This window comes from Lagopus leucura, unplaced genomic scaffold (genome assembly GCF_019238085.1).
Source record: "Lagopus leucura isolate 7727_CA_CO unplaced genomic scaffold, USGS_WTPT01 Super-Scaffold_100033, whole genome shotgun sequence".
NCBI classification, from domain to species: Eukaryota; Metazoa; Chordata; class Aves; order Galliformes; family Phasianidae; genus Lagopus; species Lagopus leucura.
Window position 1 is genome coordinate 3281494 of NW_024962282.1, and position 22556 is coordinate 3304049.

The window sequence follows — 22556 nt, forward strand, 5'->3', positions numbered from 1 at the left end:
CCTACCTGCACAAGGAATCTGCAGCCTTTCATTTAACATGAGCAGCAAATCCAATTTGAACACATGCGACGGGATTAAAAGCAAGCAGAGCTGAAGCCCAGGGGGTTGCTGCCAGCCCAGGGCACAGCTCAGGCAGATGTGTGGCTGACGACCACCATCCCAAGGCCCGCAGCCCAACTCCTTCCGTGCTGCTGGTGGCCCAGTCTCACCCAATGTCATCAGGTAGCCTGCAGGGAGCCACTGCCCCCTCTGCTGATTTGTGCAGTTCTCCCCATCCCAGTGTGACTCAGCAAAAGCCTCTCCACACTGCCTCTATCACTGGCCAGGCTGCTCCCTGGTATTTGCAACCTCTGCAGAGACCCACGCTGTGCAGCACGAGTCCAAAGAGAACTCTGTCTCCATTTTCCCTCCTCACCCAACTCAGAGCAGTCACTCCCACTGCTGCCCTTACTCCCAGCTACAATCCAGCTCAGTGCACACCAGTCAGCAGGCACTGCTGCTGGCACATGTGAGGAGCTCTGCTGCTGCATACCAGCACAGTGATTTCAGCAGAGCTGCAGGGCGAGCGCTGGGCACAGGGCAGCGCACATGGAGCAGACGCTGTTCCCACGCTGGTGGTGCAGCACAGCTCCTCTGTACTCTTCAAGCTTTCTGTCCTTCCCTCACTTTTATCTCACCCCTCCTGCTCAGCCCCAGCTCCCTACATGCCGATGCAGGGTGAGAAGACTGACACAGATTTTCCAAAGCCCCCGGCTAGCTGTGGGACCCACACACAAGGCTCCGCCAGCTCCTGCCCCAGCAGGCTGGCCAGGCAGCTGCAGCCGCTCCCCCAGAGATGGGGAAAACAATAAGAAATACCAAATCTGCCGCAGGAATGCGGGAGATACCGTGGCGGGGGGCCCTGGTGAGTCTGGGCAGGATTTGCTCACGGCTTGGCCGTCGCCCAGAGGTTGCCACTCGAGCGGCCCTGTGGGCAGGCTGGGCTGGCAGGGGGATGCTTTGGGGGGCCCTGCCCTACTGCGGCCCCCGTTGGGCACTCGACGCCAGATGGCAGCCGGACACCACCACACAGGCATGCTGAAAACAGCTCCGGGAGCAAAGCGGCTCCTCTCGCGCTCCTAATTAATCACATCTGCAGATCCTGTTTTGAGAGGCAGATTCGCACAGATGCGGTGTGACACGAGTTATTTACAGCTGAGCTGGTAGCTTACTTTGAGCTGCGTCACTTGTGTACGTGCAGCTAAACACTGCTAGGGCACGAGGAAGAACCAGTCTTCCATTGCGAGGAAAGCACACGGAACAGTGAACCAAAAGCTCTGCTCAGGGTTCATGTGACTTACCTTACCTCACCGCACAATGGCAACACAAGCAAGAACCAGCAGGGCTGACCAACAAGGCTCTGGCAGCCATCTGCCCAGCGGGCTCCCGGCAGCGCCCAGCCTCACCCCTGTGCACAGCCACTGCCCTGAGTTACTCCGGTGACTGTCAGCAGGTCTGTGCTCTTGCCCTGCAAAGGCCCAGTGATTACTTTGAGAGTCAGACAGTTGCTCTGTTGGGTAACATTTTCCCTCAACGACTTACGAACTTTAATCTAATTTTGAAATGTAGAGGAGGCTAAGTTGGATTACACTGGTTTAACTGCTCGCGTCTCTCGAGCAGGGAGACTGGAGGCTTTTTTTCTGCAGAAACCTTCTGTTGGCCCCAAATCCTTGTTTTTTCTTAGTTCAGACACAAAAGAGGGGGAGGTTCAGCTTCCAAAAATAAATCAAAGACACCACGATGCCTGCAGGGTATTTGTTTCTCTGTAGGAACGCAGACCTGGTGGTTTAGTTTAAGAGAGACCAGGCTAACACTCGCATTTTCTACATTCCTTGTTTTCCTGATATATCAAGATCGACAGGTTTGAACTGTTGTTCTAATGAAAACCTACTACTCTTGAGAGGGTTTCCTGTTTTAGAAAGATGATCTCTCAGAGCTACAAAATTCCAAGCCATCTGACTTGCTATCACCTTTGTCAGGTCCTTTAACCTCCTTATGCCTCAGCTGATGAAATGTGATGGATATTTATCTATTAAAGCCTGCAAGTTTTAATAGGAAATAGCTTATCTATTCAAGTGCCTGCAAAACACTGCTGCTCCTGCAAAGAGATGCAGCAGTGTCACGGTAAACTGAAATTGTGCCTACAAGGTGCAAATTGCAGATGGCTGTGTGAACACTCAAGGGAAGGCCATTCAGATCAGAGCAACTCCGCATGAGCAGAGCCTCCTGGCACCCCATCTGCCATCCACTGGGAAACTTTCAGCCCCTCTGCCTTCATGCCTAATTCTTGGTGGCCTGAAAACCACCTATGAGCTCTTGGATTACAACCACAAATTGAAGCAGCCTTTAGATTTCTAATGACCTAGAGGAGCTAAAATCACCACGTAGCTAGCCCTAAAGTGTTAGAAAAAACATGGCAACAGTCATAAAGTCATTCTGCATTTGAGCCAAGCGCTCTTCCATCATCCCTAAATCAGGCTGCTGACTCAATCCCAGGTAAGTTCTCCCCTCCCTTGGGCACTTGGAGTTCAGGAACATCCTGGTAAACCCAAACAGGACTGACCTTGACTCTCTGGACAGTTTTCAGAGCTTAAGCTTTACAAACCAGAGCAACAAGTTTTGCAGGTGGGTGCAAATACCTTGCTGAAGGCTGAAGTACTCGTGCTCAAATTGCAAGTGCAACAGCCATCCCTGAATACGCTTTCAGTCTTGGGAACTGACCCTCAGCTCCCACTTCAGTAAATTCTGCAGTCCACGATGTCTTTTTTTCATTGTTTTTTTCCTGTCTGCTTAAAGCAATTCAGGATTTTCCAACTGTTCTAACAATTTAGAAGCTCTACTATGTAAAAACACTTTCTTGTGTTACAAAAGTTCGTCTGAATTGTAAATTGCATTACAAAGGGGACGGAGTTAGTCTCCTCATGCACTGCTTGGGCTGATCTGTTGGCAGAAAATGACCACTGGAAGCTTTGCAAGGCATGGAAAAAGACTTATCGCCCAGATACTGGAAACACAGTCAAAGCTGCCTTAGCTGGGCAAACAGGCACTGATTTCTCAGCCTAGTCTCCAGAGGTGCAGGTCTGCTGACGTCAAGGCTGTCATTATTGCAGGGCTCGCAGCCCTTGAAATGCTTTATTTGTGAGCTGTGGTCCAGCCTGCAGTATAGAATAGCTCCTCTCTAGTGCTTCTGATAGGGACAGCTGGGACACAAGAACATCGCGTGCCCTTCATGCGTTCCCACTCACCTGCTCCAGCTGTGCAGCTGAATGTTTTAGGGAATCTCTGCAATATGCTCTTTGAGAAGCCAGTTCCTCTCCTGTTTGACTCGGAAATCTTCTTGGAATATTGCTGCTTCCTGTCTGAACTCCTCTTTTAAAGCCAGGTTTTCTTCCTCCCATGCCAAACTAGTCTGTAAAAAAACAAAACAAAAAGACAGCAAAGTTCAGGAAAGCACTCATTTGTTCGGTGTGAAAAAGCTCATAGGTGCAAGAGGATGGAACGCACAGTGCTCAGGATTACGTGATCATTAACAAAACAGGAAAGCCACCAATGGTTTTCAAAGCTAGACTCTCTCCCATCATTTCTATCTGGCTATTGTGTCCTGGGAGCCTGGAAGATTCCTGTTATGAGGGAATGTTTCCAGATAATTTTTCCCCCACCCCATTGCATACATTAACATAATCTTTTCTCTCCTATGTCTTTGGAAAACAAAGCATTGCTCTTATCCCTTTATAGTTCAGGTACATTAAGTACTTTATAAGCTGTTTGCCAAGAAGTGCTCAAGGGCAGGAGTAATTGTGTTTGCTGGTGGTTTCTTTTCTTTTTGTGGGGAGGGAGGGGAAAGAAACAGACATAACAACTTGCTGGAAGCCTTGGAGCAGAGCCAGCAGCTCTGCTGACCATCCCTGCAATGGTGCATGCTGGTGGTAGGACAGCACCTCACTGCCCCACAGAGCCGCTTCCCTTTCTGGTGCAGTAGCACCAAGCTGCACGCAGTCTCATTTTCTGTTTCCCCGAGCTGCACAATGCAGACACCCCCCAAAGGTCCCAAAGTTGCAGGATAGAAAAATTCATCCTTCCTCCTGGCCCGGATCCTGAACAGACATATGCACATGCTTAGTGCTGAGCACGTGAGTAGCAATGCTGATCTCCATGGAGCAATCCACATGCTTGATGTGGGAGCAAGGGGGAGCAGGACACTGGGTTCTTCGGCTGCCTGCTTTTCATACTATGGGCAGAGATCCCACCCAGGAGAGAGCCGTGCAGCAGCACGGTGCTGAGCGATCTGCTGCTTCTATTTCCATCACCTGTGGCCTTGCTGAAACCCGCTATGAGTTATCTGGGACATGACGCCCCAGATGGGTCGAAACAACAGGTCTTGCTGCAGACTGTCTGCATTCAGTGGGATGATTTAGTTACTGCTTCCCTCCCACCCCGTCTTCTTCCTTATTCCCATTAGTGACATGTTGGCTGGAGAGAAAAGTTATTCATGCTCTAGAAATGTAATATTTACTCAAAACAATTTTTATTTGGCTTGGCTTCTTCCCAGTGCCATAAAGTGATAGCCAACCCCAAATGCTTACATAGACAACATGTGCATCTGAGTCATATTTATTATCCTAGTTATAAAAAGCACACAATCTTGTTGTTTGGTGCAATGGGATGGGACTGAAGGCATCAGCACGTCGTGAGCATAGCCTGTCTCTGGAATCTGCAGAAATTTGCCATGCTCCAAATTTAGAACTTGTGGGTGGAAGCTCAGGCAGGAGCCAACTTTTTATACCATTACATCACAGGAATTGAGGGCTTTGTGCCAAAGGATCCAAGGAAATTAATAAAGAGCAGAGTCTGTCCAGCTGTTTGAATTTAGAGTCACGGCAGAGAGGTAATTATTAATAAAAGCAGCTTCATTTGGAGCACAGTAATCTCAGTGTTTAAATTGAACATATCCCCTCCTTACTGCAGCTTACTATTCTACTGAAACTTGCAAAGATCATAGTTAGGAATTAACATCTGTAAGAGATAGGCCTGGCGAGGCTGAGATCATTCTAGATACAGGACACGCTTCAGCGACAGCTTTCCAGCTAAGTAAGGCTCAGTGAGAGTATGCATTTGCCAGTGGCATCACTGCTCTCCTGGCTGCAGGAGGTGGCTGGAACGTGGCATGCATTTTTCCAGTTCAAACACACGTCTCAAATGGACAGCGATCAAAGCGGTATCCAGCTAATTTGAAGAGCAACTCAATTTGTTTGACCTCTGTGTGCTGGGGCAGCCAGCATAAGCTCAACTGTTGCAGCCTCCTAGGAGCTGCTGGTAAAGCAGCAGGGCCTGTTCCCAAGGGAAGAATGAGCTGACCTCCAGCCCAGCTGGGAGATGCTGTGTATGCCTGCAGCCCCACACCGGGCAGAGCGCAGCTGTGGGTCAGGTCGGGGCAGCGCCGATGCTGGGAGCGGGCCACCACTTGTGCACACAGAGGCTGCACGTACTGACTACAGAGCATGGGTCTGCTAAATGCTGCTTTCTGCACCTCAAAAGCCCAGCACACATAACAGGCATCTTTCCAGCTCCTCGGGTAGCCAGCAGCACACACCTTACAGAAAGTAAAACCTGAATCTTCACATGGAACGGCATGGGGTTGACGTGCTGCGACTCTGCATGCCAATGACTGAACTCAGCAGTGCCACCAAACATAACCAGGAGAATACAACACCATCTTCAGAAAAGGGGCTCCTCTGATGTTTAAATCACAGAAATGATGGTATGCAGCTTCAAAGCTCATCTTTTGCTCCAGGGCGCATAAGAGCTATGAGTAATTGAACATTTAGCTCTGGGTAACCTGGGAATCTCCCTGTTTCTGTGCTACAGATAAATCGAGGCAGGAAGCAACTACGCATTTCTTCACAAGAGTGAGAAACAGCAAATCAAACAATAAATACTGGAAGAGATGCTCCTGCCCATACAGATACCACGTGATGCTTGCACACACACTGCCCGCAGCAGCAAGTACCAAACAGCCTTGCAGGCCCGTGCCTCACCAGGAGCCATCACAGCAAAGACCTCTGCAGCTCCCGACACCCGCTGCACGTACAGCAGATTAAAAGAAAAAATAAGATCACTTTAGCCAGGTGGCCACGGGGTGACAGCTGCCATGATGAGAAGACAGTGTGCCAATGGGGAAAGGTAAAGTAAAAATAGAAGAAATCAGCTCATTCTCCATTTTTTTGATGGCAGTGCTTTCACCTGCAACACAGGCATGTCTGTGCAGGGAGTGTTATGAGACTTGAGGCTGCTCTGGATTTAACAGGCTCTGTTACTAGATAAACTTCCTGTATTTTACCTAGAAAATAACAACACCAACCATGTGTTCTTGCCAGGGAAAGCACTGAGACATCCTGGATCTGTTCAAGATTTAAAGATATAAATCTTTTTCTTAGTATGTAGCTAAATAATGCTCACCAGATATTTCCTATGGTACGATCAGTAGAACTTGAAACACTCCAATGCTTTCAAACATTACATAAAAGAGGAAAAGCTACTTACCTCCTACTTGGGTGTCCCAACGTATGTTTATTCTAAGGAGTGAAGTTGCCATTTCATCTGCAGTCTCATGCTGTCACTTCACAGCTTTCCAGTGAATGCTCTATCTTGTACCACCTGCCACTGCCCCTCTGATGTCTGGACAGAAGGTGGAAGAAAAAAAAGTCAGGTAAATGAGAAGCCTTAGTATACTGTCAAGCACCCCAAGAGCTGGGGAATACCTGCCTGTCAGAGCCAGACAACAGATATTGATCGTTCTCAGCTATTTCTTTCAGATACCTCAGGACAGGGACCTCACTTCCAGGAGCACTGCATTAAACAAAGCTGTAATGAGCAAGTGATTCTATGGAAAGAGATGAAACGCTTCAGCAGAACTGACTGCAGCTATAACCAGTGTCTGGTCCATGGCTAATCTACAGTTCTCTTTCCACTGAAGTCAGCAGAAATACCTCCCATCACATCTAGAGTCCTTAGAAACGCAGCAAGCATTTAAAAATCTGGAGACCTTGCCCATTCTTACAACTGGGCAAGAGTCAGATTTCCACAACACTATTTATGCTGCACAGAAACTTCCTTCCCAGAATTTCCTTTGTTTCCAGCAGACAACTACTAGTAGTATTTCACTACTAGTTCTAGATGCAGCCAGCTACCATCCTATTTAAAAGCCATTCTCTTGGCCACAATCTTCCAACAAAAACAAGAAATGTATTTGATTAGATAACTTAGCTTCTGCAATCATGAAGATAAGATCAGAAAGACAACAACTGAATAAGGACCTGTTTCCTTTCCTGGTATTTTCTGTAGCATGTCAACCCAGCTCAAACTAGTAACACACAAATTAATGCAAACTCACAAAACGTGGAGAATAGTTTCATGACAGAATGGATTTGTGACTTGTTTTGACTTTCCAGGGGATTCTTAAAAGTCTAAAGCCCAGCAATTAAGGAACCTTGCTGGTTCCTTGTTTCCAGCAATTTCTTTAGAAGATGAGTTGTTCAGAAAGCATGGAAAGTATTAAAGTTATCGCTTTGATGTCTTTAATAGAAATTTGGGATGGATTTGAAAGAAACGAGCAAAGTACTGTTATTTCCTTTTGGAAAGGCAGTCTGTCACGACTGGTGCCATTACACAACTGAGCAACCCAATGGCAGTGCACATGCTAGCTCAGAAGCAGGCCGAGGAACTCGCCCTCCTAATCAAGTTTATAGTTGGATGCTGATGTTCTCAGAAAACAAACGTTCATGTTTATTATAGCAGAATGAACAGAATGTACTACAGAGAACATGACTCACTTTTCCATAGGACGTCTGTCTATTCTCTGTGTTTGAACAATGAAACATTGCACCTCTCACTTGTGGTTCGTAGCACAAAGATTTAATGAGTTCATCTCAATGAGCTGTAGACCTGCCACAAAAACTGACTGATTTGCCTAGTGAAAACAAGCGTGCCTTTTGACAAGATGCTCCACACTAGGCCCTCCTCAACCAGCCCAAGAGGCTAGACTCTCTCACAGGTGGTTTTAGTCTTGACTGCATTTTGGAAATGAAAATATGCAGTCAGCTTCAGCAAAACACTGGCTATTTTCCCTTGGGTGGTTGGCTGTCCCGCTGCATCCAAAGCACCCATTCTCCTCTGTACAGTTCATTTTTAAACTGGCTTAAAACCATTCCTTTCTGTAACGAAAGCGTTTATTTTAAAGCAGACTTCATGAAAGAGCCATTTGAAAAATGATCACATTTCTATTTCAAAACATTAAAAAAAAGAGCTGTCTATTATCTCACAGGAAATTCTGATTAAAGCTTTCTTGCGAAAAGTAGGTGTCCTTATAAGACCCTCCCAGAAGAAATTCAAATGAAGGGCAGAAGAGGAAAAAGAGATTTTAAGTAAACAAGTGAGAAGAGCCAGGGAAAACAAGAGCAATGAGCACAGTCTCAGGTGGCTGACTTGGCAGAGCAGGGCGTGAAGGAAGGAAGAGGCTGCGAGACAACGAACCACTGGCGTTTACAGTAGTCGAGGATTCTCCCCAGTTTGTGACTTGAACCACAAATTGCTTAACAATACTGTACATTCCCTTTATTTCTCTTCCAGCCCGTCGTGGGGGTAAATCCCCCTTGAGCAGAGGGTGGCTACAGGGGCATGGGTGATGTTTGTTAAGGACGGTGCTGCTGGAGAGAGGAGAACCTGCAGAGGGGGTATTTCACTGCCTCTTCAGGTTTCAGGAGTCACAATCAGAAAAGACAAGTCAGGCCCTTAGCTGGTGAGCAACAAGTTAAGGACTGAGGGATTGCTCTGTGGCATAGACAGTCACATCCAACAAGAAAAAAAATCTTGAAGGCCTCCATGGACTACAGTGCCAGAAGAGAGTGACGAAATGGAAGAAATGGTGAATGTGTCGCCTTCCAGTGATGGATTCAGGAGAGAAGAGGACCCATCAGCAAAGAGATGGATGTAAGCTGGCAGGACAGAGATCTACTTGTTATGTGGCTTTTTACTAAGCACCATTAGTTACTGCTAAAAACACATTTGAGTCACACTTGCAGAGGAGATCAACCTTGGCAAAGACTCTACAAGTTAGAAAAAAAACACTTCAAGTGAAGAAATTAAATATTCCCCAAGTTAAAGATTGCTTGGTTATAGCTCATCCCTATGGGAATTTTTAGCGAGGCTCTGAACATGCATGGTTTCAGAGTTACTTAAGTACCCTCTTGCAGCCTGAAATGGTAGTTGCAACAACTGAGAAACATAATGACAGAAAAAACAAAACCTAAAATAGTGGTCATTAACATCAGGAAGGGTTTTTTTTGAGGGGGAAGGTGTTATCCTGTGGTTTTCTGTGTTGTCATGAAAAGTGCAGAATGGATGAACAATGCTGTGCATGGCATCACTTTCTCAAGGGCCAACTGTACAATGGTTTCTCCAAACTGCTGTATTTCACCATTGGTGCAGTTCATTAAAAAAAAAAATAATCCTTATACAGCTGGGAATTATAAAGATCTGCAAAAGCCTGTGATGCCAAGGACCTTCATTGGAGGCACACCTACGTTTTGAGTGCTTTGGAAGCTATCCTCTTCCAAAATACTTTTTTATAGATGCTAAAGTGAGGACAAACCTGGCTGCAGTCCATTCCCTATGAAGGATTATATCTTAAAGGGACACACTCTCTCTTAAAATTTCTAGTTCTTCACATGTTTCTTGTTTAAAAAAGACAAAACACAACAACAACAAAAAAAACCACCAGAACAATCCACAATAACAACAACACCAAAAAAACACCAAAAAAACCCCACAACCCTCGTGCCTGTGTCAGTGTCTTAGCAGTATAAATTTAAACATTCCATTGTAAGCTAAGATTATCTTGCTTCTTGCCCACTGAGACATGTGGGTTTGGCTTTATAAGACTCCATAACTGGCCTGCTTGAACCCTGTCCAGTAAGTTTTCATCTAAATTGATTAGGACTTGGAACATATTTTCTTGGACAAATTGTGTACTAATGAATAGAACACTCCCTCACAGCTGTCCTGCCAGAAAGCCAAGATTTTTTCTGTCTAGAAATCATCCCAAAGTGACCCTTAGATAAAGTTCAGAATCCATTTTCATTTTTTAATTAAGAAAAGGTTTGCTTAATTCCATTCCATACATTTCAGTGCTAGGCAGCTGACACCCGATTCCTCCTAAATATGTTATGTTAAAGAATTTGGTTGTGATGTCAGGTCTGCCACAGACAATGCATTTCTAAGCACATTGTTTGTATTAACTGCAGAGCACGAAGATAGCTCCAGCAGAGGTAGAAGTCTCTATGGATGGCACATGGAACAAACTCAAGATTGGCTCTATTCTCTGCACAGTAGTATTTATATATATTACCAATATTACCAACCCCTCACACAGGCACAAGGGATTTCCACAGTGCCCTTCCCTGAGGACACAGCTTCCCTGTAGGCCTTCTCCCACTCAGTAACAAACTGCATAAACTTGCCCTCAATTCCAAAGGTAGTGTGGCTGGGAAATTCTTACATTAATTAACAGCGGCCAAAAGAAGAAGTCATTTCCCCTCCATAAGGGACTCTGGACACTTTTCTAATTCCAAGGCATGAGCTTTCCCCAGTCAGGATGAACACAGCCCTTCCTATTAGCATTCTGCTCCACAGTTCTCCCAGATGCCCCAGCTTGAAACCTCATTAAGCAATCAATTGCTTTATGATCAGCCCATCTGGAATTTTTCTTCTATGACCATTCCCATGGTGCACAAGGAGGACTTAACTCCATCTAGAATACCCATCGGACATCCACAATTACATTGTTTTGCTTATCTTTTAACAAGAGTATTTCTAGGAACCAGAAGTACACTTTGAGGCAAACTGAGATCCTTTCTAGCCTTGCAAAAGACTGACCCATGCACCTATGTGGCAATAACATGCCTTCAAAACGGGTTCAGGATTTTCCTGACACATGCTGCTCAGAAAATAAAGGTGTTCATTTACAATAACGCAAAGGAAAAGGTCTTTCAAGGGAACATGACTGCTCAACTCTTTAAACATCACTTACAGTATTAATCAGACAGGAAACTAAGGCTAAGTTATTTCTACTCTAATCTTAAGTGGAATATGACTCCTGCAACTGCTAACCATACTTGCAGAAGAAATAAGCAGATCATGACAAATTGCTTTGCTACAAAAGTATTGTGGTATTGCTTGTGGAAAACAGGTCATAAGACAACAAAGAAGAATAGGAAGTTCCCTATGCTTTCAAAAGACAGACTCTGCATGCTCACGCTTGCAAGATACACGGTCTGTGGAAAGCTGCCAGCAATCCCATAAAGAAAAATGATAGGTGCTGCAACGATTCTCCAATGCCTTCATGTGAGGCTGGTCCAACCAAATCAGAAAGTTACTTGATGTGGATGATTAGATAAAAAGGGTCTCACCTAACCTTATGCTATTCTCACAGCCAGTTTTAGACAGAAAAAAAAAAAAAAAAAAAAAAAAAATCACACACCTCATATACTGCCCTTGCCATCTTTGCTTGTGGACTAAAACTGACAGCATTGCTTTGAGCTTGTCTTTCTCTTCTGTGTGCTCTCAAACTGGCTCAGTGGAACCTAAATATAACGACAGAATGAACAGAAACAGGAATGCTGACACTGTTGTACTGTATTCTGCAGCCTGCTATTGTTGGAAAATGTGGTCATAATGGGCAGATTATACAAGGTTAAATCCTTCTGAAAGCATACAAAGAAACTGTGATACAATCATCTCAAAGTAGTTATCTTTATACATAACCATGGACTAAGCAACCCAGTGGAGTGCAGCAAGCAAAGTTATGGGCCCAAGGCAAAACAGTGACCAACTGCCAAGAAACATCCTCATTAGTCTTTGTTAGAATTTGTATTTTTAAAGTCATTGTGCAGTTCAATTAAGTTTGTAACACGCAGATGAGAAAGTGGAAAAAAATGCGAAGGCATAGGGAGACGAAATGTTACAGCACTGGAAGATGTCACCTCCTCTGTGAAATGCTTACACTGTGAAAATAAAAAGAGAAGAAAGAACGAGTCATTTCAGGATACGTCTAGAATGAGAGATAAGACCAGAAGATTACAATCTTCTGGTAGTCTTCCACAAAATCTCTCTCTTTGCTTTCTACATGATGCAGTCCGACTGAACGCAAAATCAAAAGGGAACTAAATGGAGAACAGACAAGAAGATGAACAGCAGCCAGAGAAACGCTGGGATTTTAGGACACTATGGCACACCCTAAAACTTGGTTCATATGTTCCCAGAAAACACTCGCAAAGTTCATAGCACTGATCAAGCCTAACTCATCACAGAATGATCAGATCAGGGACATCAGTGGGATAAGCACGCAGAAGACAGAAAGGGAGAGCAGAAGTGAAGTCAACCCATGTGACCACCCGCGCGCTACCAAGTCAGTCACAGGCCTTACGCATTTCTGCACTCTCAGCTTCCCCCTGTTTATCTGTTTTGCAGTGCTGAATGTGAGAGTCATTTTGTGAAGCTATATAAAGCTTTTAAGGAGAGACAGCCAAAAATGTTTAGAGAGAGACAGGCAACCTATTTCTTGAGCTGAAGAAGAGATTTCAGGCCAGATCCCAGATATGACATCCAGGTTAAGTTCCTCTTGCACCGTTCCAGAAGAAAAGAAGACTTCAAGCTGTCTTTGGTAGCAGCTGGAAATTTCCTTTTCCTGGGGAGACCTGCATGTGGCATCAGACAAGACAAAGCTAGACTCATGCTGCCTGCTCTCCATCAACAGTGGGTGCTCCCTGGCTGTCAAGCCACAAGGACAACTGGCATCCAGACCCCTGGGGAAAAGCCAGGCTGGCTGGAATTGCACAAATCACGTGAGCGTTTCCTGCCCTAACTTTACGTAAAGGCCATGACACAGAGACAGCTCTTGCCTCCTTGTTTCCAGCTGCTTTAGTGGACTTCAAAACCAGAGAAAGAGGTGACCTACTGCAAGGGAGTGCTAGAATTTTTGCCCCTCATTCAGCAACCAGAGGACTCTGCCCTAGCTTGTGCTTTATTGCACACGTGGCTGCCCTCATCCTGCTGCATGACTCAAAGGCTGGCATGCAGAAGTCCCCCTTGTGTGCAAGCAGACAGGTAAAAGACAAGTCTCTGACAGCAAGACTAGACATTTCATCACCTTTAACTTTAAAATACTCAGCAATTAACCGGCACCCATTTCATGGAAGTCATGTGGATTGCTGTCATTTTGGAGCAGATCTGGCCCAACACTATTTATTGCTGAATTTTCGTTGCACTCAAAAGACAGCTTTGTCTAGAGACTGGATCCCAAAAAAACCCCCCAAAGAACTGAACACCAACTCCAAGTGCAGTTAGCACTTTGCAAGATCTTGCTAGGGACTGCAGATTTGTACCCTCTGTGGTTAAACTGAGGGACAGAAGGGTTACAGGAAAGGCATATTTGAACTCTCTGTAGCCAGTATATAGCTGTAGGGAATGAGCCAAGATGTCAATGCTAAGGAAGCAAAACAGAGAACCAAGAGAGATGGGGAGTGAAGTAGAAAGCTTAGAGTTATGGATGCGAATTAATGAACCAGCAGTACTGGAAATGGGAACAAGCTGTCAGAACTTCATCTCTTACAAGGGACAAAGAAAAAAAATCTCAATTTCTGATGCTCTTGATGGAAACAGAGTTATGCAAGACTGATACTGTTCACACTGATTTAATTAAGGCTCTGTCAGCACTGTCAAGCTTAATTCGCCTGGTATTTCACATTTATAAAAGTCAGCTATAAAAACGTGCTCTGCTCTAAAAATCAGCATTCTATAAATGGTCCCAGTCCTAGAAGGGTCATCTTTTTGGCACAAGCAGGCTCTTGAGAGCATCCCACTTATGTGCTAAGATATCCCTATCTAACTGAAACGATTACAAGCCTGTATTGCATTCCTTGCCCTCTCCATGCAGTTTAATGGGAACCTGGGGTGTCCAAAGAATGCAGAGTCAAGCTTCCTGGCAGTATCCCATCAAGGAAATTATTTCACAGAATTAATCCCCAATTCTGACACTTCTTGTCATGTTAGATTCAAATCTCTGTATTTGCTGAGCCATGATAAGTGCGGAAAGGCAAGGACTGGACAATGGACTTGCACCACTTGTGAACAATTTTTGGTCAGTTCCCAATGTGGAGAAACAAACTCATCTGGATGCCAGCAGCAGTCCATGGCACAAATGCCAGAAACGCATAGATGAGAGGCTTAGGGACATGGGTTAGTAGGCATGTTAGTGCTGGGTTGATGTTTGAACTAGATGATCATAAACGTCTTTTCCAACCTCCATGATTCTGTGATTCTAAACCTCAGCTACTATCATGTACAGCCCTGCCCAGAAATACCACAGCACCTCCAATATTGACACCTGCAGTTATGGGATGTGCCCTTCATCTAGCCTTAATGGGCAGCAAGTACACACCAGCCAGGAGTCACCAGTAAAATCAGTAAGGTTTCTAGTAGGCTACCTCAGAGAATATTATAGATATGACTCAAATAGAAGCAGTAAAATTAAGACCAATGAGAACAAGCACTCAACACTCCCAGAAAATCCCGTGTTCTGTAATTGTTATTGCTTCATCAGTGACAGGAAAGAGTCGTGTTTTAAAATAGAAATTCACTTAATTGTATTTCCCTTAAGGCACAGAAAATAAGATTCCATGAAGTGTTATCAAGTGTACAACAATAACATGCTCTCCAGACTGAAAATGGTTCAGGAATTTGCATTGTGTTCTCACAAAACATAATTTCTAGCCCAGTTTCCTTCACCTTCTTGAGATAACCAGGCGGATTTCAGCTCAGTGATTACTGAGTTAGACTATATGGGTTGGTCAATGTGTAACAGACGCCCAGCTTCCCACATCTCTCCTTAATGGAGGCTGGTGGATCTACTGCAAGGCTTTAGGTACACAAAAGTATCAAAGGAGTTGCTTGCTTCAATACCTTTGTAGATGCAATTGTTCTCTGCAATGAGGTCTGAGGTTTGAGAGTCTGAGTCAGCCCAGGCGAGGTCAGCAATGCACAGGATTCACATCCTTGTCACTCTTGGGTCACGGTGCACACAGCAGTATAATTCTCAGTACACTAAAAAAAAGGAATATCAAAAGACATAAGAAAATGATGGCCTATATCTCTTTCTGATTATATAAAATGTGTTAAGAACCATCAGCCATGCACTTACATGTGAAATATTATCTTTCTGAAAGCTTGTCATAAACATGGCTCACGCCGCATGGATGGCCATGCATTCCAACTTTTTGTAGCAGGAAGAATATTTCCTAGGGAATAAGGTCAAAATATTAGTATTCAACTGAGTCAGTGTGGACCAAATTAATTAAGTTACTACTCCATCATTGACTTCCATACATGAAATCTGAGAAAGCGGTTGTATCAACAGTACATCAATCCACAGCACTGGTCAGAGAAACAAAAAAAAAATAACCTTCAGTTTCAAAGTTCCATTCAGCCTAGGCACAGAAAGGTTAACTTTTGTTTAAGTAATGCGCCTGAACAGATAATGTTAATTAAATGTTTGCATTCAAATCTCATTACGCAGTGCAGTAAGTTTGCTTTCTACAGAAACACTGTGAGTCCAGTATCGAACAGAAAGCTGGGGGTGCAGACACTAACGAGTCATTTAAAACTAAAAGCAAAGGGAATGCTTGCCATCCCCAGACCACGTGTGCATCTGCCTCTAAGTTTCTTCTCATTCACCAAGTATTTGCAAAAGATCCACTTCTGCTGCTCAAAACTTTTTCAAGCCCAAGAACGACATGGTCAAGTGGATAGAAATTATACTTGGTAAAAACAGAAACCTTGCAGCAGCACCGGGTAAGTCAAATGCAAAATTAGCCCTGATGTGAAGCACAGCAGCTAAATCATCCATCCAGATGGGAAATGTTGACAGTCCCTTAACTGTAGCAGTTCTACTTGCAATACAGAGAGGTGTGCAAGTTGGCTTTGTTAAGCAGACTCTATGGAACTATTTATTCTGTCTGCAAGTATAACAGGAAGTTTATTAAACTTGCGTGTTGCTGGACATAGCACCTGGCTGCTGTGTTTCATACCGGAATGCAGAATTAGACAGTCCAATTCTGTACTGACGTAATGTACTGCCATGCGAAGGATTTCTTTTCGAGCCTAAGACCTCTTTCTCTGACCCTGGGAGCACATTGGATGTTGCACATCCAACTCCTGACAGGAATGCTTCATTTTGCTCTTGAGCAACCACTTCTGAGCAAGCCAGGAGCAGAATCCAGCTCTTCTTGGCTGGAAGAATTGGGATGTCCCAAAATGGAGCTTTTTAACAGATGAGTGAAAAAGCAGAGAGCCCAAAGGACTGTCCCTCTCCAAAGAAAATCATACGAATCAACATGCAAAAATTCCTTTTCGTAAGTAAGCTAGACTTTCTAAGATGGTAAAACAGCTGTGTGCTTTTGGGCTTAGCTCCTCTCCTGCATACCCCTAGATATCAATTTGACTGTCTCAGCAAGGCCCCACAGGACAGAGCAAGGCTTCCGGGTCTGCCTCTGGCAGACACTGAACCAGGTCGATTTTAAAACTTGCCCTAGATTTCTTGTGGGAGATCAGTTCAGCTGGACAACTGCTCCTTGCAGCAGACCTTCCTCCCCTCCCTGTAAGCAGGACACTTATCCTCTGCTGGGCTTGGTGGGGCTGCGGCTTCCTCCCCTGCCAACGCAGTGGGTTACAGCTACCACAGCTGATGGGGACAAGCTGCTGCCACCAACATGCTCTCTCTGTCAGCCTGGGAAGCCACAGATATGACCTGCTTTCTACTCAGGATGACTTAACTGCCTCTGGGATTAGAGGCCCTGGCCCAGGCTGCTATTAGTGGAGTGCAGGATGATGGCTGTGGGCACAGCATTTTAAACATCTGAAGGTCCCACAGGGAATAAAACAATGGCCATCATGAAGCCTTTTGAACTTCACTTGCTGAAGCACCGAGTCTCTCTGAAAATGCATCCGGGAGAACACACAAGGAGCATGAAGCTAGGATCCCCTACTTACGAATGTAAATTATGTGATAGAACTGTTTTCTCCCCTACGTTACTTGTATACCAGAAATAATTAAAATTTAAAATCAATCCCATACAATTTCTCCTTACTCTGATGAAAGTTTTCTCTTGGCAGCAAATAGTGGTGTTTCAAGACTTCTTGTACCACCCTTTCAGCTTGCATTTAAAATTTTGTTGAATTTAGCCACTGCAAATCTAGTTCAAGAAATGACTTGTTTTTAGCTGAAATAGAAAACATACAAGGTTATTTACCCAAAGAATCCCTTCCAGATCTACAGCAGGCCAACTGGACTCAAGCTGTTCACACATAGAGTAATCAGATTTTAAATAGTAAACGTTTTCTATTTTGCTCATGCTTTTATTTATTTATTTATTTTTAAAGTCAGATGACAAATACAACTTCAGAGCATCTAAGAACAACAAAAAGCCCCTTCCCTGACACTTTGCTCTTCACAGCAGCTTGCACAAGGTAATTTAAAGATTAAGATGAAGGAATATTTTGAAACACCAATAGAGGCACACTCATCCAAAGCACATGAATCTTTTTGGCCTATTCTGACCAGAGAAACTAATTGTTATAAACATCTCCAGCAGCCTGGTTATCTCAGGAAATAGAGAATTATACCTTTAAACTCCTAGCTTAATACAGAAATAGGCAAATCCCAGCAGATGCAGAGGCATACGAATATGATAGCCATCCCCCAACGTTCCCCTCATGACACAGTCCTAACTACATTTTAATTATTCAGCCTGCTTTTGCACCTTGTCTGCTTGCTCAGCTTTAGTTATTATCGAACCTCAGCATCACCTCCACAAAGTACCACACAGCATCACAAAACACGCAGTGGCAAGGACCCCAGGATGTCACTGAGCCCAACCTCCTGCTCAAAGGAGCATTCTCAGCTGCTGCTCTGCTCACCAGGAAGTTTAGGCATAAAAACCACAGCAATATTCAAACTACAATCCTGCCTGAGTTGGTGAGCACACCAGGGACCATTTAAATATTCAGAGAACTCAAGAATTGTCTCCTGCGAAGAATGCAGTGGGGAACAGGGGCCTCCAGCTGCACAGAAGTTACCATTGTTTCTTCAAGCCTCTAAACATTGCGAGTTCTTACAAACTGTAAAAATGATCACATTCCAAGCTTTGAAGGGAAAGAAAAGCTAACTAATACCATAATTAAATTTTCTCTGGACTTAACTATCTGTACCTAGTGTTGAAAACATTTGGTACAAGGCAGAAAACGTGCTTGCGTATTTAAACCAGCTTCCAGCATTTTCATTCAAAGTAAGTGAACAGCAGATAATAACTCAGTGTAACAGTGATTATATCTGTTGTCCAGTCAGTATCACAGGATCCAACGCCAGTTGTCTGATCAGTGTAACAGGATCTGGAAAACTACGGGCTTGTCAGGCTGACCTTGGTGCCAGGTATGGTTATGAAGTATATAATCTTGAGGGAGATCACAGGGCACGTGCAGGACAATTGGGGATCAGGCTAGCCAGCACAGGTTCATGAAAAGCAGGTCTTGCCTGACCAACCTCATCTCATTCTATGACCAAGTGACCCACATGGTGGATGAGGGAAAGGCAGCTGATGTAGTCAGTCTATCAGGACTTCAGCAAAGCATTCAACACTGTCTCCCACAACACTTCTCTCCCATGTAACTAGCAGTAGGATGAGAGGGAATGGCCTCAAGCTGCACGAGGGGAGATTCAGGATGGTCGTTAGGAAATACTTCTCTGGAGAGAGTGGTGAGGCACAGGCTGCCCAGGGAGGCGGTGGAGTCACCATCCTTGAAGGTGTTCAAGAAACATTTAAACACTGTACCAAGGGACATGGTTTAGCGAGTAATATTGGTGATAGGTGGACGGTTGGACTGAATGATCTTGGAGGTCTTTTCCAACCTTGGTGATTCTATGATTGTATCTTTTTGCACGATACTTGTTCGTCTGTTTCCTTTCTGGAGAATTAACATTCATCTGTAGGTAACCTATGCTTAGGACAGGAGTTGATGGGATAAGATTGCAAAAGACACTGCTCTTGATGTGTTTGTGCAACCACTTAGATCCTCTGTGGAGGAAGAACTGATACATATTATGTTAACAGTTCTCAACACGTTCCTCACGTAGCTGCAATAGGAGAGCCAAAGAAGACAGATGCCCCCCTGAACAGCCACAGGGAGTCCAAGTGCTAAAAAGCACACTGACTTTAGCACACTCTCATTTTACTCTAATGTTTTGTCACAAAGACCTATGCAATCAGTTCACATGCACAGTGGAAAGATTTTTACAGTAAAAGTTGAGATATTTTCTATATGTTCAATGAAGTTCACTTAAGTGCCTATTTCTCACTGCTAGGTACATGACTGCTTGAGCTGGAAAACTTCCTAGCAAGGTGCAAGTCTTCAGCAGAGAAGTCAGTACTTGTCAGACCATGCAGAGAGCTCACTTTTCAGGCAGGCTTACACTTTCCTCACAACTCCTATGGCATTGCACATGCCTGCAACTACATGCCCCAGAACCTGCTTTTACTCTAAAAAGGCAGAAGATTTTTTCCCCAAGTTTTAACTTTAGCTTTATTTTGAAACCTTCTCCTTTTTTCCTGACTAATGGAGCTCAAGAAGGAACACCTCCCTCAGGTCAAAAGCACGGAAGATGCTTGTGATGATCTGCCAAGATCTTAACAAGGGCGTCCTCAGCACCTCAAAGCTGCACATCAGTGGAATGTGTCCCATATATTAATAATACTTAAACTTCTCTCAACACGCTCAGACACAGTCTTCATGCCAACCCACAGCTCCTGAGGGCAGAATGACAGCATCCACATAGGCTATTAAGCTGAAACACGAGTGTTCATGTTTTTGGCTAATCCCCTCAAGTACTAGGTATTTTGGAATCCCTTTCTCTAAGACCACGAAACTACATATTTTAATCTGAAAGAGATGAGCTGCAACGCTGGCATTAATTGTGAGAACTCTCACTTGTTTATTACCACAGCACTATTGGTATATAGTGAACATATCAGATTCTCAAATGAAATATTTTTTAAGGAAATGGCTCAGACCCATGCAAAACCTCTCCAAGTAAGAACGTTTTTGGGGTGCAGGTGGATTCATTCAAAATATGCCCTGAGAACATTTCTCTGCACTGCCAGGAGTTAGGCCAGTGGGTGCGGACTGTGCTCCTTCTCACTATCCTTGTTGCAGGACATGCCAAGAATGCTGAATCACTTCACCCTGTGTTACAGAAGTATCAGCCTCTTTGAAAATACTGTACTAACATTCAAGCTGTAGGAGTGCTGACTGACTGCAGAAAGTGGTTTAAGTCCTGCAGTCAGAATCTAAGACAAAAGCCACTATGACAACTTCTGAGATTAAGAACATCTTGATTTGGATACATATCTTTAGATTACTTAATCAGAAAGAATACTGTGGACAACGAGGATTTAAAACAATTATATAACCAAGCCAATTTTACACTGGTCTTATCGGAAGATGTGGCAATGGGACTCTCTGTGCAGTGTGTACATTTCCAAAATGACGAAACCAGAGGACAGAAGAATTGAAACTGAAAATCCAGGCTGCTCATTTCATCTAGTTTCTATACCTCAGCAAATCAAAGCCAAAACAAAATCCTGGAACTTCCCTACGCTTCCTTCCCCATATTCCCAAGGAAGGGAAAGAAAAACCATTAAATGTCATTGTAAGACTACCACTTTGTATTACTTCCTCATCTCAGGTTTGGTAAGAAAATACAATGGTAGCACTCCATGTGCCTGGAAAAGAAAACTGACATAAGAAGTTGAAGATAATACCAACAACAGTGAGAGAAAGAACAGTAAGAAAGCAAGCTTAGTAGTACGGATCAGTTGCCAAGTAGAGGCAGATCTTTCCTTGCTGACATGACACAGACTTCACTCTTGGGCTAGGTGAGCTGTACAGCAAAGAGCTGGGATCCCCCCCAGCTGCTCCACTAGTCTCTGTCTGGTTAATCTCTACCAGAAACACACTCTCTCTCTTCCAACCATTGTAAGCATCAAGGTTAAAGATCACAATCTGAAAACAAAACATGCTGAAAGACTTGACTTCTCTCAAAGTGAGAAGAAAGCATGTCTAACTTTTCAGACTGCATGCTTTCCAGTATGAGTGTGCTGGATTATCAGAGCTTATACGACAGCTTTCATCAGGGGATCACACAACACAGTGCAAACAAGCAACATGTTAACCCATAAGGCAGAGATAAATCAAGATTTTCTATATCTCACTGAGCAGGAGAGTGAAGAGCTGAAAATGTAAGGATTCATGTAATGTCACATGGAAGCAAGAGGTGCTGCAATGGAAGCCTCCAACCAAAGTAACATACCTGCATAGAAAAAAAGCTCAAACTCCACATTTTTTTCTTCAATTCTTATGGGATCACAAGCCCTAAGATTTCAACAGGTCAAATAAATCAAGGTCTAACTCAGGATTATACATCTCTTCTCAAAATCATGTAACCATTACATGACCTTGACAAAAAATTGAGGGGGTTCTTATGGACTTCTAAGGGTGAGGGAAGGGGGGAAATAAGGAAGCAAGTCCCAGATAAGCATACAATAGTACATCACTCACTCCAGCCTCACTCCATTCCACTTGGGAACAGAATCAGTACTTCTCTGTGCAGGCACTTACTCTATAGATATGTAACTCCTATACACTTTTCTGTTCCAGAATGACAATAACTTTTGCCCTTGGCATAGTATGAGCAAAATCTTACATTAGAGGATAATTATCCTGCCGCAGTCATGCATCAAACTAATAGCTACTCCAGCACACATTTAGAGATTGCCACTTAGGAAGAGGCAGAACTTGGAGCTGAAGATGCTGTGGGGCAGACACCCAGACACAGGACCTTTAGACACAATGTATCCCCCTCACCTCTGAACAGTGCAGTCTCCCAAATAGCAGCATTACCCTTTATTTCTTGGCCATAAAGGAGGAGTGAGGGAGATGCAAGCACAGGTTTTGATGTTGGTTCTAGGAATATAACAAGATAAAAGCCATAACTGTGTAACAGCACTAAACAAAAATAAGCTAGGCATCCCACAAAGTCATCCAACACATCCATTAACACTCCTAGCAAGTGACAGCTTCTACCTTTTGCAGCCACCGACACCAGTAACGTTATGAATCTAGTCATTCAACATTTCAGTGAAGAGTAAAGGGGATTATAGGCTTTGCAAGGAACAAAAGGTCATGAAATCCAAACCCAGCACAGATACTTCTCATAGCAAGGAACCTCCTTCAAGCTTTGGAGAAGTTTATGGGAACTGCAGTCCTCCTGTTGGGAGCAGACACACTTCTTGGAAGATTGATTCTTCTTAAACAGAAATTGCTTAAAGCATTTCAAATTATATAAGTATAAAACCAGC

General features: G+C 44.1%; 1 long non-coding RNA gene across 1 annotated transcript in view; it reads right to left on the minus strand.

The window, feature by feature from the left end:
• Positions 1–22556, minus strand: part of LOC122185817 — a 54275-nt gene that overhangs the window by 9948 nt on the left and 21771 nt on the right. The window contains exons 2-6 of the long non-coding RNA XR_006180979.1: positions 15290–15386; positions 15052–15192; positions 6580–6714; positions 3285–3448; positions 1341–1507 (exon numbers count right to left, since the gene is read on the minus strand). This is a non-coding gene — a long non-coding RNA (uncharacterized LOC122185817). The remainder of the gene's footprint in view (positions 1–1340; positions 1508–3284; positions 3449–6579; positions 6715–15051; positions 15193–15289; positions 15387–22556) is intronic.